Source organism: Portunus trituberculatus, chromosome 29 (genome assembly GCF_017591435.1).
Source record: "Portunus trituberculatus isolate SZX2019 chromosome 29, ASM1759143v1, whole genome shotgun sequence".
Taxonomy (NCBI): Eukaryota; Metazoa; Arthropoda; class Malacostraca; order Decapoda; family Portunidae; genus Portunus; species Portunus trituberculatus.
In genome coordinates, this window is record NC_059283.1 from 7,445,850 (window position 1) to 7,458,511 (window position 12,662).

Below are 12,662 nucleotides of genomic sequence, written 5' to 3' on the forward strand. Positions count from 1 at the left end.
ATTCATGGAAGGGCTGGAGAAGTTTCAAGAGTGTTTTAAGGATTGACGAAAAGAACGAGGAAGGAAAAAAAATAAAGATGATTCGCGGAAGGGAAAGCTTCGAGGAAGAGAAATAACAAGGACGAGACGGAAAGTACGGAGAAGACAGAGGCAAAAAAAATAGAACAAGATGAGAAAGGGAAAGAAAAGAAAGAAAAAAAATAACAGCAGATGGAAGGAAATACGAGAGAAAAAAATAAGAAAAGAAAAGATGAAAAGAAAAAGTGTGGAAGGCAAGAAATAAAAACTAAAAAGAAAAAGAGAAATTACAGAGAGATAAAGAAAAATTAATAAGAGGAAGCTAGAGAAAGATTTTGCAGGACGCCGACCACTGCAGCAATAAATGACACTCACACGAGCATAAGTTAATGATGACGTAGAGAGCATGGCAAAGGAGGGGGCAGGGACGATGCATCACTGGGATTGACTAGCGAGAGACTGCAAGCATGACAGGGGGCGGTGGTGGTGGTGGTGGTGGTGGTGGTAGTAGTGGTGGTGTGGCAAGGTTAAGGAGTAGTAGGAAATGAGTGGTGCTGCGTGTGGTGACTGGTGAGGTGTGGTGAGGTGTGGTGAGGAATTGCAGTGTGAAAGTTGAGTGGGAAGATATGTGTGGTGTTTAGTGTAGTGATGTGGTGAGGTTAAGCATCGTGTGGTGTGGTGAAGCTGTGATAATGTTATGACGTGATGTGTGTTATATTGAGGTCCTATGGTGGGTATAGTGACGAACTGGTAGTGTATGACAGACTTTGAAAGGAATAATGATGATGAAAGGATGCAATATCTATGATAATGGTTTTTAAGAATAGTGATGATGTGTGATGCATGTATGGTGTGTGGTAGAGACTGCAGGATACTAGTGATGTAACTGAAATACCGTGAAATGGTGAGTCTTTGATATCTGTTGATGTAAACAATACTGATATAATTGAAATGCCTGTAGTATAAGTAAACACACACACACACACACACACACACACACACACACAGAGAGAGAGAGAGAGAGAGAGAGAGAGAGAGAGAGAGAGAGAGAGAGAGAGAGAGAGAGAGAGAGAGAGAGAGAGAGAGAGAGATACACACTTCACGAGCTCCCATTGTTAATTCAAGCCTGGGAAACACAGGGAGCAAGAGTCAAGTTTCTGTAAGGTGGAGGCGCTCAATGAACACAATCCCCTGTTATATTGAATGCAGGTAACTATTGAATTCAGGTAACTCAAATCCCACACCTCCTCCCCCTGCCTGCAACCCCCTGCCATCACTTGCTACCCTCACTCCATTAGAGATATGAACAAAACCTTTCCCTGAAATGAAAACTTTCAATAAAAATTCCCTCGAAAGTTTATGTACAAGAGGAGAATTTCTTGTTACCGGACTTGTGAAATAAAATAAGGGGAAAAAACAGCTAGATACCTAGAGAGGAAAGGTATTTTTTCCTCCCAAACTCTGGCGGTAACGGATATCCCCAGGTGGGCTAATTGGTAACAAGACACCTGGGCGGTGGCAACAATACCTGCCCACCATTGATCAGGTATCGCGCCAAGCCAACCAACTGTACCAACCATTTCTACGCTGCATTTCTTACGCTACTTCGCCGGAAAAGTTTGGTGACCTATGCGGTGTTCCTGGCTTCTTGTTGTATAGAGAAATGCAGTAGTGGTGGAGAGGTGGATGTTGTAGTAGTAGTAGTAGTAGTAGTAGTAGTAGTAGTAGTAGTAGTAGTAGTAGTAGTAGTAGTAGTAGTAGTAGTAGTAGTAGTAGTAGTAGTAGTAGTAGTAGTAGCAGCAGCAGTAGCAGCAGCAGTAGCAGCAGCAGCAGCAGCAGCAGCAGTAGCAGTAGCAGTAGCAGTAGTAGTAGTAGTAGTAGTAGTAGTAGTAGTAGTAGTAGTCACCATGATACCCAGGTTCTAGGACAGGGTTTTCAATCTTTTTATCGTTAAGAACCCCCCTGTGTTATAAGACCATCTACCCGAACCCCCAGTATTATCACATGGAACATGGAACTCAACATGCAATGGTACTGCAAATGATTTTAATAGATCAGCCATCTAAGTACCCCTGGAAATTTTCTTATGAACCCCCTGGAGTTTTTCTCTGTCAGGATGGCCACTGTCCATGAGCTAACATCATTAGGTCTCTATGACGCTGAAGACGTCTATGCAGAACGGTTTGGTTGGCAATAGACAATCTCATTATCAGACTTTGATTGCTAAGTTAAGAAAATAAACTCATTTACGGGGCTTCATATGTTCATGGTGTCTTGTTAACCTAGAAGGAAAGAAAATATCATACTAGCTTCGAGTTATCAATTGAGGAAAAAGTAATTTTTGTCCCAGGAATAGAGCTAGATGGTATATAAAAAACACAATGCATAGTTATAATCTAACTCTATTATAGCGATTTTTGTAGTAGATACAAGTTCAAAAATACTTTACCTACTTTGATATCTCCGTATATGACAGAAGAATATCTAAAAATATATGATGCGCAGTTGACCATCTTTTCTGTGAAATATTGCGATATCTGTTGAATCTGGCAACTTCAACGGGAGTTTGGGTCCTCTCCTAGTGTTTCCTTATATTTGAAACATTGATATTTACACGTGATTGTGATCAGGGAAATAAAGGAAACTAAGTTTACTCTTTTTTTTTATGTCTACGATGGCAGTTTATGTATAAGACAAGCAAACCTGTGTGCACTCATCCACTCTATCCAGAAGCTTAACTAATTTTCAAAAGTTCCCCAATAGTTACACAACTACCATTGGTCTTCTTTTTCTATCCAGTTATCTACAAACACGTACACATTCACGGCAGCAACATGCAAGATACCCTAAATACTCCGGAGCAAAGCTGCCTCACCTTGTTTCATTAATCAGCTAACTCTTGCACACTTTCAGACCAAAGCTATTTTTCATTTACCATCGACGATTTTATATTCGAATCAAAATTTAAACGACGATTGAGAACTTTCGGCCTAAAGTTGTTGAGGGCCGTGACGGCCTTGGGCGCCGCACGGGGGAAGGAGGTGGCTGTCGGGTCCGGCCTGGGGCCCAAGGCAGGAAGCTGGCTGCAGGTCCTTCTTTTCCTTGGTGGCCTCAAGCTTCACTACTAGTCGTCCACTTGCAGTGCCTCACACTAGGCAAGGGTAGCCATAAGCAAGAGATCAATGTCTACCACTCATCGGATGGTGCCGTGAGGGGCCCTAAAGGGGTGATAAGGGCTCCTTGCATAGTCTGGTGGTGAGTGGTGTGTACGGGTCCCCTGCTTATAATGACACCGGGCTGAACAACTCGCCATGAACGAGGGCACGCTGTGCGCCATGAGCCAGGCACTGACAGTACCAGTGGTCCTTTACGTTAGGTTAGGTTAGGTTAGGTTAGGTTAGGTTAGGTTAGGTTAGGTAAAAAGGACTCACTTCATGACAGTGTTTGGGGAGTGGTGTGTGGCGGGTCATTGCTCATGGCGACCCGTGTGAGGCATTGCAAGGTTGCATCGTCACTGCTCTCATAACCACGGGACTGGGGTTGACCCTTTCGGGGTGAAAAGTTTCGTCCCAGTACCTGTGTAGGTAATAATACTTTGAATCGTTTCGCCATCGCCATCGCCGCATCGTTAGCCTCGATAAACGGATCGTTATCCTCGACAAACACATCTTTACCGTGGACACTGGAATCGCAACCTGTCGTGGAATCCCATTGTTAACGTGGACTCATTTTCCTTTGCGGCTTCAAGCTCACTGGTTGTCGTCAACTTGCAGCGCCTCACACTAGGCAAGGGTCGCCTTAAGCAGTCTGCCGTGTCTACCGTCCACCAGATGATGCCGTGAGGGGCCTTTAAGGGTGATAAGTGCTCCTTGCATAGAGTCTGGTGGTGAGTGGTGTGTACGGGACCTCTGCTTATAATGACACCGTGCTGAACAACTCGCCATGAACGAGGGCACGCTGTGCGCCATGCACCAGGCACTGACAATACCAGTGGTCCTTTACGGGGTGAAAAGGACTCACTGACAGTGTTTGGGGAGTGGTGTGTGGCGGGTCATTGCTCATGGCTACCCGTGTGAGGCGCAGTGAGGTGGCAGCGTCACTCTCCTCGCACTCAAGGGTCTGGGGTGAACCTTACGGGGTGAAAGGGTTCGTCTCAGTACCTGTGTAGGCAAGTGAACTTCAATTGCGTCGCAGTGAGGTGGCAGCGCCACTCTCCTCGCACCTAAGGGTGTGGGTGGACCCTGACGGGGTGAAAGGGTTCATCCCAGTACCGGTGTAGGCAAGTGAACTTCAATTGCGGCGCAGGAAGGTGGCAGCGTCACTCTACTCGCACCCAAGGGTCTGGGGTGGACCCTTACGGGGTGAAAGGGTTCGTCCCAGTACCTGTGTAGGCAAGTGGACTTCAATATTGTGTCGTGAAATCGCATCGTGAGAACTGGAACCGCATCGACATCGTGGAAACCCGCATCGTTACCGTGGAAACTGGAATTGCATCTTGATCGTGGAAACTCGCATTATTATCGTGGAAACTGGAATGACATCTTTATCGTGGAATGGCATCGTATTTTGGAAACTCGCATCGCTATCGAGGAAACTGGAATGGCATATTATCTTGGAAACTCGGAGCGCTATCGAGGAATCTGGAATCACATCTTATCATACACACTGTTATCGTGGAAGCTCTCGTGATCGTCGTTCGTTTCGTTATCTCTGAATTACTTAATTAGTCTTGGTATTATTCTTAGCCTCCGTAATAATAGAGATGTTGGTCATTTTATCTTATCTCTTTTACTGTATTTTTTCTCAGGGTATAGTTTAGTGTTCTTCAACCTTTTCTAAGTTCGTGCACCTTTTCGAGAAGCAAGGAGGACTATAAAAGAAATGCATCAATATTTGTAATTTTCCCTACTTTAAGACTGAAAATCGATAGATAACATTATTGTATATCTACCTGAAGCTATAGTTTTTCGGTCCTAAACAGTCGCTATATAGTGCGAAATGTACTATAACAAAATGCCACATCTCAAACACATCAGGCCCGTGTTCCGTCTGAGTATAATATATTACTATTGTGAATAAATCGTAATACTTTGATTAATGTCAATAGGAGAGGACCCAAACTGTCACATTTTCAGTGTTCGCAGGTTGGTTTAATTCAGGAGTGGGTCAGCATCGTCTCGCGGTACAGAGTAGTCGTCTCTAAACACTGTATTACGATGTATCTATTGATTTACCATGCTTTTACTCCTTCCAGTATTTTTCTGTTCTTATTCTACCATGGTATTTCTTTATAGTTACTTGAGTTTATACGACTAAAATCATAATATAGAGCAAAACACAATTGTCTGGTGTACCAAGATTTTTCATTTCTAGCGACTTAAATACAGCACGGAACCTTAACACACATTTCACCTCGCTTCTGCACAGGTTAAATCTTCACAAGGAATGAGAAGAGCAATATTTGTTCGGTTTTCTTTATGAGAAAAAAAAAAAAAAAATAGCGGGTGGTGTAGTGTTTTCATCACTGTTTTCCTAAGCTCTGTCTTGCCATAGCACGAACATGGTATTCAGTTCAGTTCAGTTGATAGGCGGAAATGTAGCCTGGATATCCTCACTTCCTGATGTGTTTTGGTTTGGGTTTTGTCTGGGTCTGTAGCTGTAATTAATGATTATTTAAACTTATTACTTTGTTCTCTTATTTTACATTATATTTCTTTATTTTCTTCTATACTAGATTTTTCAAAAAGTAATTTTCCAATGAGGTGTTCTTCATTTTCTGGATAAGGACGCTGCCAATTGGGGTGTTTGGATCTTTCATTGGTGTAGGCTGGGCAATGTAGGAGGAAATGTTTATGCCTTTAGACTATAGATCAGGAGTTCTCAACCTTTTTCTCGTTAACAACCCTCTGAGTTATAAGACCATCTACCCGAACCCACAGAAATTTGACATCAAACAGAATGTTAATTTAGTGACTGACACTAACTCAATAGGCAAAGGTATTCTGCAAAGGATGTATCACTAAATCAGCCATCTAAGTACCCCTGGAAATCTTCTTGTGAAACCCTGGAGGTTCGCTAACTCCAGATTGAGAATCCCTGTTCTAGGAAGTTACACCAAAGATGCGCTTGAATTGTGATATGGGCCCTAATATGGGTACCACTATAAATAAAATTGCCTGCGCCACTAATGGAAGGAAGCTTAACAACGCTTCCCACATATATTCTTCAAGTATGCCTACAGATGCTATAGGCCATAGCATTAAAAAAAAGTAGTAGTAGTAGTAGTAGTAGTAGTAGTAGTAGTAGTAGTAATAGTAGTAGAAGCAGCAATAGTAGCAGTTGTTGTTCTAATGTCGGAACAAGACATTGGAACACACAACGAGCACAACGACCACAGCTTTCAGAAATAAAGACAAAGCCATTAAAAAAACTAACTCCTACATTGAAACACCAATAGAATCACTCATGGCCACACATATAGCATAAAAGACGCACCACACAACACCACACCAGTGGCTCTAACAACGACAGGAGAATATGGCAAGCTGCAGGAGGGCTTAGAGTACCAGTGTCTGAGTGTGCCAGTGGTGCCAGCTACACAGAGGCACCATGAGCGGGAAACACGAGGCAATATTCAGCGAGGCGTATCAAAATGAGGTATCAGTGCCATCTATACACAGGAGAGAGTATGATACGTCCCCATACACAAACTATACACTCATTATGCAGGGAAGGCAGTACTTTTGCAATTGGTTATTATCCCAGCATACCTATGGACGTAATTTGCCTCATAGCACCCACCTGGGCACCGCGGCCTCGCTACACCACATATATCACTCTCACTGCCTCATTACCGCCTGAACAATGGCCAACATAATTTTACTTTCTGCAATGGTTCTGCTTTATGGTCCCACAGCCAGATAAGGGTACTTTTTTTTTTGCCTCCCTCCGTACTCTCTCTCTCTCTCTCTCTCTCTCTCTCTCTCTCTCTCTCTCTCTCTCTCTCTCTCTCTCTCTCTCTCTCTCTCTCTCTCTCTCTCTCTCTCTCTCTCTCTCTCTCTCTCTCTCTCTCTCTCTCTCTCTCTCTCTCTCTCTCTCTCTCTCTCTCTCTCTCTCTCTCTCTCTCTCTCTCTCTCTCTCTCTCTCTCTCTCTCTCTCTCCTCTCCTCTTCTCTTTTTTTTTATTAATACTAGATTTACAACATATATTGGGGGATTTATGAGTTAAAGAGGATATTTTGGGTATCCCCTATCTGAAAACTCACCCCGCTGCTTGACTTAAAGTACTACAATATTAATTATAAACTTAGAACTATACTCGTAATCTATAAGTGTCACTGTCACTCGCAAGACTGAGCCTCTACCACTTATGAAAGCGTCATTGTCGCAGACGAGACCGACGTCTCTTACCTGAAGGTGTGTCACTGTCACTTATGAGGCCGAATTTGTATTTTGCACACTCGTGTCACTATCACGTATTTCACTTATCCACTGGTTCACTAGCACTTTGAATTTCTGGCCTCCGCACACTGCAACACTGAGGTCGTCCGGGCATTTGTCAGAAGCCAGATATTCATTCCACCGCTGTCCATAACTTTGTCTAAATTGTCTTTGATGGTGGGTGGAGTGAGAACGTGGGATGTGCAGGGCCGAGGGTGCTACCGAGACGGCTCTAGTGAGCACCTCAGCGCGGCGAGGCGGGATGCAGAGTTCCTGCAGGTGTGGTGTTCTTTCTTCCTGCACCTTGTAGAGGGTGGCGAGGCCTGCCACGTCCCTGCGATGCTGCAGGCTGTGCAAGCTGTGCAGGCCGGCCTGCTGCTCAGTAGGGCCATCCTCTATGAGTCGTTCCGCTCTCCGTTGTATTTTGACATCCTTCTGAGGCAGGCCAGCTTTCCCGCTGCTGTCCTGGCGAGCTGGGTGAGGTGAGCCTGGTAAGTCAGCTTGCTGTCAAACAACAGGATCTGCAGCTCCTGTTGAGGTCTCAATTGTTCCCCATTTAGGGTGGGGCGGATGTCATGTGCTGACCTGGACACCACAAGCAGCTGTGTTTTTTGGGGAGCAAAGGACACCTGCCATCTACGTCCCCAGTCCTCCAGGCGGCGCAGCGTAGCATTGAGGCGGGCCGTCACCTCTTGTTTTTCTCCCGGTGAGAAGGGAAGCGACAGGGTGACGTCATCGGCGTATGCGCGGGTGTTAGGAACAAGGTTAAGCAGGTCATTTACATATACGTTCCAAAGTAGCGGGCCCAGGACACTACCTTGAGGAACATCTGCTCCTATTGCCGCTGGAGAAGAGTGCTGCCCGTTGTGAACTACCCGCATCTCCCGCTCATGCAGGTAGTCGCGCAGCAGTTCTAGCACGGCGCCGTCCACACCGGCCGCACGCAGTCGCTCTACCAGGCCAGAGGGCCACATGCGATCGAAAGCCCCGGCAATATCCAGCGCCTCCTCTCCTCTCCTCTCTCTCTCTCTCTCTCTCTCTCTCTCTCTCTCTCTCTCTCTCTCTCTCTCTCCAACAACTAGTGTATGTGTTTGTTCCCGGGCACACACACACACACACACACACGGTAGCTCAGTGGTTAGAGCGCTGGCTTCATAAGCCAGAGGACCGGGGTTCGATTCCCCAGCCGGGTGGAGATATTTGGGTGTGTCTCCTTTCACGTGTAGCCCCTGTTCACCTAGCAGTGAGTAGGTACGGGATGTAAATCGAGGAGTTGTGACCTTGTTGTCCCGGTGCGTGGTGTGTGCCTGGTCTCAGGCCTATCCGAAGATCGGAAATAATGAGCTCTGAGCTCGTTCCGTAGGGTAACGTCTGGCTGTCTCGTCAGAGACTGCACCAGATCAAACAGTGAAACACACACATACACACACACACACACACACACACGTACTGGTTGTTTTTGTCTGGCCGTATAACAACTGGAGCCCGTGTTTCTTCTGAGCGTTAGACACACAAACACACACACACACACACACACACACACACACACACACACACACACACACACACACACACACACACACGCACACACAGCATGAGATTCCTAGATGATTCATTTCCCTCACGTTAATTGCTCAAATAGATTAAATTAACAAACACAACAAACAGAAAAACTAGTCATAATAATTTTCCAAGAGCCGGCCTTCCACTACCGCAAGTCCATTACTTGTGTCGTTGTCACTGTAATTGTGTCACGCACCAAGCCAACATTTCTCAGGAATAAAGCAAAGGTGACGGCATGGCACGAGAGAATGATATAATGATGAAATAAAATATCATTCTAGAGTAAAAGGTGACACTAATATTACTCATTTGTTTTCTTTCTTTCTTTTCCTTTTCCTTGCCACACCTGACTAGCCAAGGATGAAAGAAGATGGGGAAAAATAAACTGTTTACTCCAATGTTCCCTAAGAGATAAAGAATCAAAATAAGATGGCTAATTTAGTTTCATAGCTCTTAATATTCTACCTTAAAACGATTCAAGTCGTAGGAAGAAGAAAAGCAAAAGGAAAGGAAGAGTTCTAGACCAATAGTGAAGGGAGAGACAGAAGGAAGCTGAATATTTGCTACAAGTTTTAATGCTTCTCTTTCAAAACAGTTAGAGTCGCAGGAAGGAGTAGAAAAGGCAGTGAGTTCCAGAATGTAAGACTGAAAGAGTTGAGCGAGTGGACGAAGAGTGAGAACTGAGTGGAAAGCCATACTGTCGATACAATAGTGATGAAATATGAAGCGAGTGAAGTATAATGGATGTAGTCATGTAAGAGTGAAGATTAACTGTTGCATTAGTAAGGTGGTAAGAGTGATAGTGGAGTAAAAAGCCGTACTATAAATATAAGAGTGATGAAACATGAAGCGAGCGCAGTGTTATGGATGTAGTCACGGAAGGCACATCGTTATGCAACCACTATCAGCTTTCACATGCAGCTGGTGGCGGGACGACAACAGATATTACAACCCTAACACAAGGCAAATAAGCAGAAACACGCTTTGATGCAATAACATAAAGCATTTTGCACCAATGAAAGGTGAACAATAAAATAGAATTGCGTACACTGAATTTATATTATCCCAATGAAAAAAATAGAGGAAGAATAAGCGAGTTCAATTTTATATTTCGTTTTCATATAACAGATTACTTCAATAACTTTTTTTTTTATTACGTACACAAATACGATCACGGTCACTTCAGTATCATTGTAAATCATACTGCTCATCATATTTCATTATCCACTAGCCAACTCAAGCATCAAATTCCCTCACCGCGTCCCCTGGAAAGAAAGCAATGTACACAAAATAACATATATTTCTAGAATGAAGAAGAGATAAAATCAGAACAAAATATGAAAAATGCATCCCATTTTTAAAACCCAAGGAAGGGAAGGAGGGAGAAGGTCAGAGGGAGGTAAGATGAAACTCGAGGAGGAGGAGGAGGAGGAGGAGGAGGAGGAGGAGGAGGAGGAGGAGGAGGAGGTGGGGGAAGTACTGATATGGCCACAAGTTGAACCATAACACAGTATAACGTGACCATAATGCAAGGAGAAGGAGGAGGAGGAGGAGGAGGAGGAGGAGGAGGAGGAGGAGGAGAAGGAGAAGGAGAAGGAGAAGGAGAAGAAGAAGAAGGAGGAGGAGGAGGAGGGGAATCGAAGCGAGCACGGAGATTTCCACACTCCTTTCCTCCTCTCCTTTCCTCTTCCTCCTCCTCTTGCCTCCATCTCTTCTTCCTTCATTAGTCCCTTCCTTACTATCCTTTCCTCCTCCTTCCTTCCTCACCGAAATATTCACGCATTTATCTACGCTTCTCTCATAATAGTAGTAGTAGTAGTAGTAGTAGTAGTAGTAGTAGTAGTAGTAGTAGTAGTAATAATAATAATAATAATAATAATAATAATAATAATAATAATAATAATAATAATAATAATAATAATAATAATAATAATAATAATAATAATAATAATAATAATAATAACAACAACAACTAAATGAGGTGATGGAGGAGGAGGAGGAATAGTGAAGACGAGGGACAAGCAAAAGATGAGACAAAGTGCAAGATAAGAAGGAAGATAAAGAAGAGGAGGAGGAGGAGAAAGAGGAGGAGGAGGATTGAAGGACCATTAGCACTGTTTTTCGTCGTACTTTGTCTAACAATTATGAGGTGGGGCAGTAATGAAGGCACATCCGGGAACAAACAAGGCAACATCACGATACACGAGACAGGACTCCCCACTCCCACCCACTCACCCCCCTCGACCACTACGACTCCTAAACTGACCTCTAATGACTAATGACCAACAGAAAATATTGGTTTGTATTTAACACAGAATATTACTGGATTTTTAGTTCATTTACGTTGTTTCTTTCTTGCTGGCCTTTCAGATGTGCTCCTAGTTATCAATTGAACTATTTAACCCCTTCAATATTTGGATACATTTTTTACCTTAAGATTTGGATATGATTAGGTGATTTTATTTACATTAGGAAGAGTCTATAGAAGATTAATGGCCAGAGTCTTCACTATTCTAATTCCATGAGTGTCTGAAGCTGTACAAAATCACCAAATACCAAGAAGAATGAATATGGAAACACGGTATTGAAGTATTTAAAGGTGAAATACAGGAGAAGACAGTCCTGGGAATGTTCACGGCAATTGCATTCATCACAGTAAACAAGACAGCTCGATTTGTTGTCCTTGGTTTTATGTCCTACAGCGCTTGACGGATTACTGTGCGCTGGGACTCCTTTGCTGGGTTCACTGTAATGCTTTGACTCTTGGTAAGGCTGAACGGTCGATATAGAATCTAATTGCTTAAGTAAATGTTATCTTTATTTGTACCAGTTCAAAAATAATAATTTAAGATAAGGGAATTGATAAATATATATATATATATATATATATATATATATATATATATATATATATATATATATATATATATATATATATATATATATATATATATATATATATATAAGTAAAAAAGAAGTATGGCTATATATGTATTCTAGTTTCTACGATTGTATATTCAAATTTCAAGTCAGAAAAAAAAAACATTGAGATTATATTCAAGATTATATAACCTACCTAGTTTATCTTTAATTGGAAAAAGGTATATTTCCAGCCAACACATTTATGAATCAATGCAAAAAAAAAAATCAACTTAATTCAAACATAACCAAATTTACACAACAGAAACCCTAATCCACCAAACTAGACCCAGATATGGTGGATACCGGAACTAAAACAAAGAACTCTAATGAACTAAAACCCACGAGCAAAACAAAACACATGACAAACCTAAGACCTCTACCTGCAAAACACAATAACATTACAACACACACCAGCACACAACTAAACAGCACAAAACAACAATATAAACACAACCCAAACTACACACCCAGAAACTTACCCCACGAACAAACCCAACATTATATACCTATGACTACCTGGAGAAAACAATACTAATACAACACACAGCAGGCCTTCAGGTGGGTGGCGTCGGCGCTGAGAGCTGGACAAAGGTGATGGGAGAAACTGTGCAAAGTATGTCTGTAAACGAGTGTCTATTGGTTGAAGGGTCCGGCTGTCTGAGATGGAGTAAAGTGGCCCCCTGTTGCTCACCCCATCCCTCCACCCCACCGGACACCCCA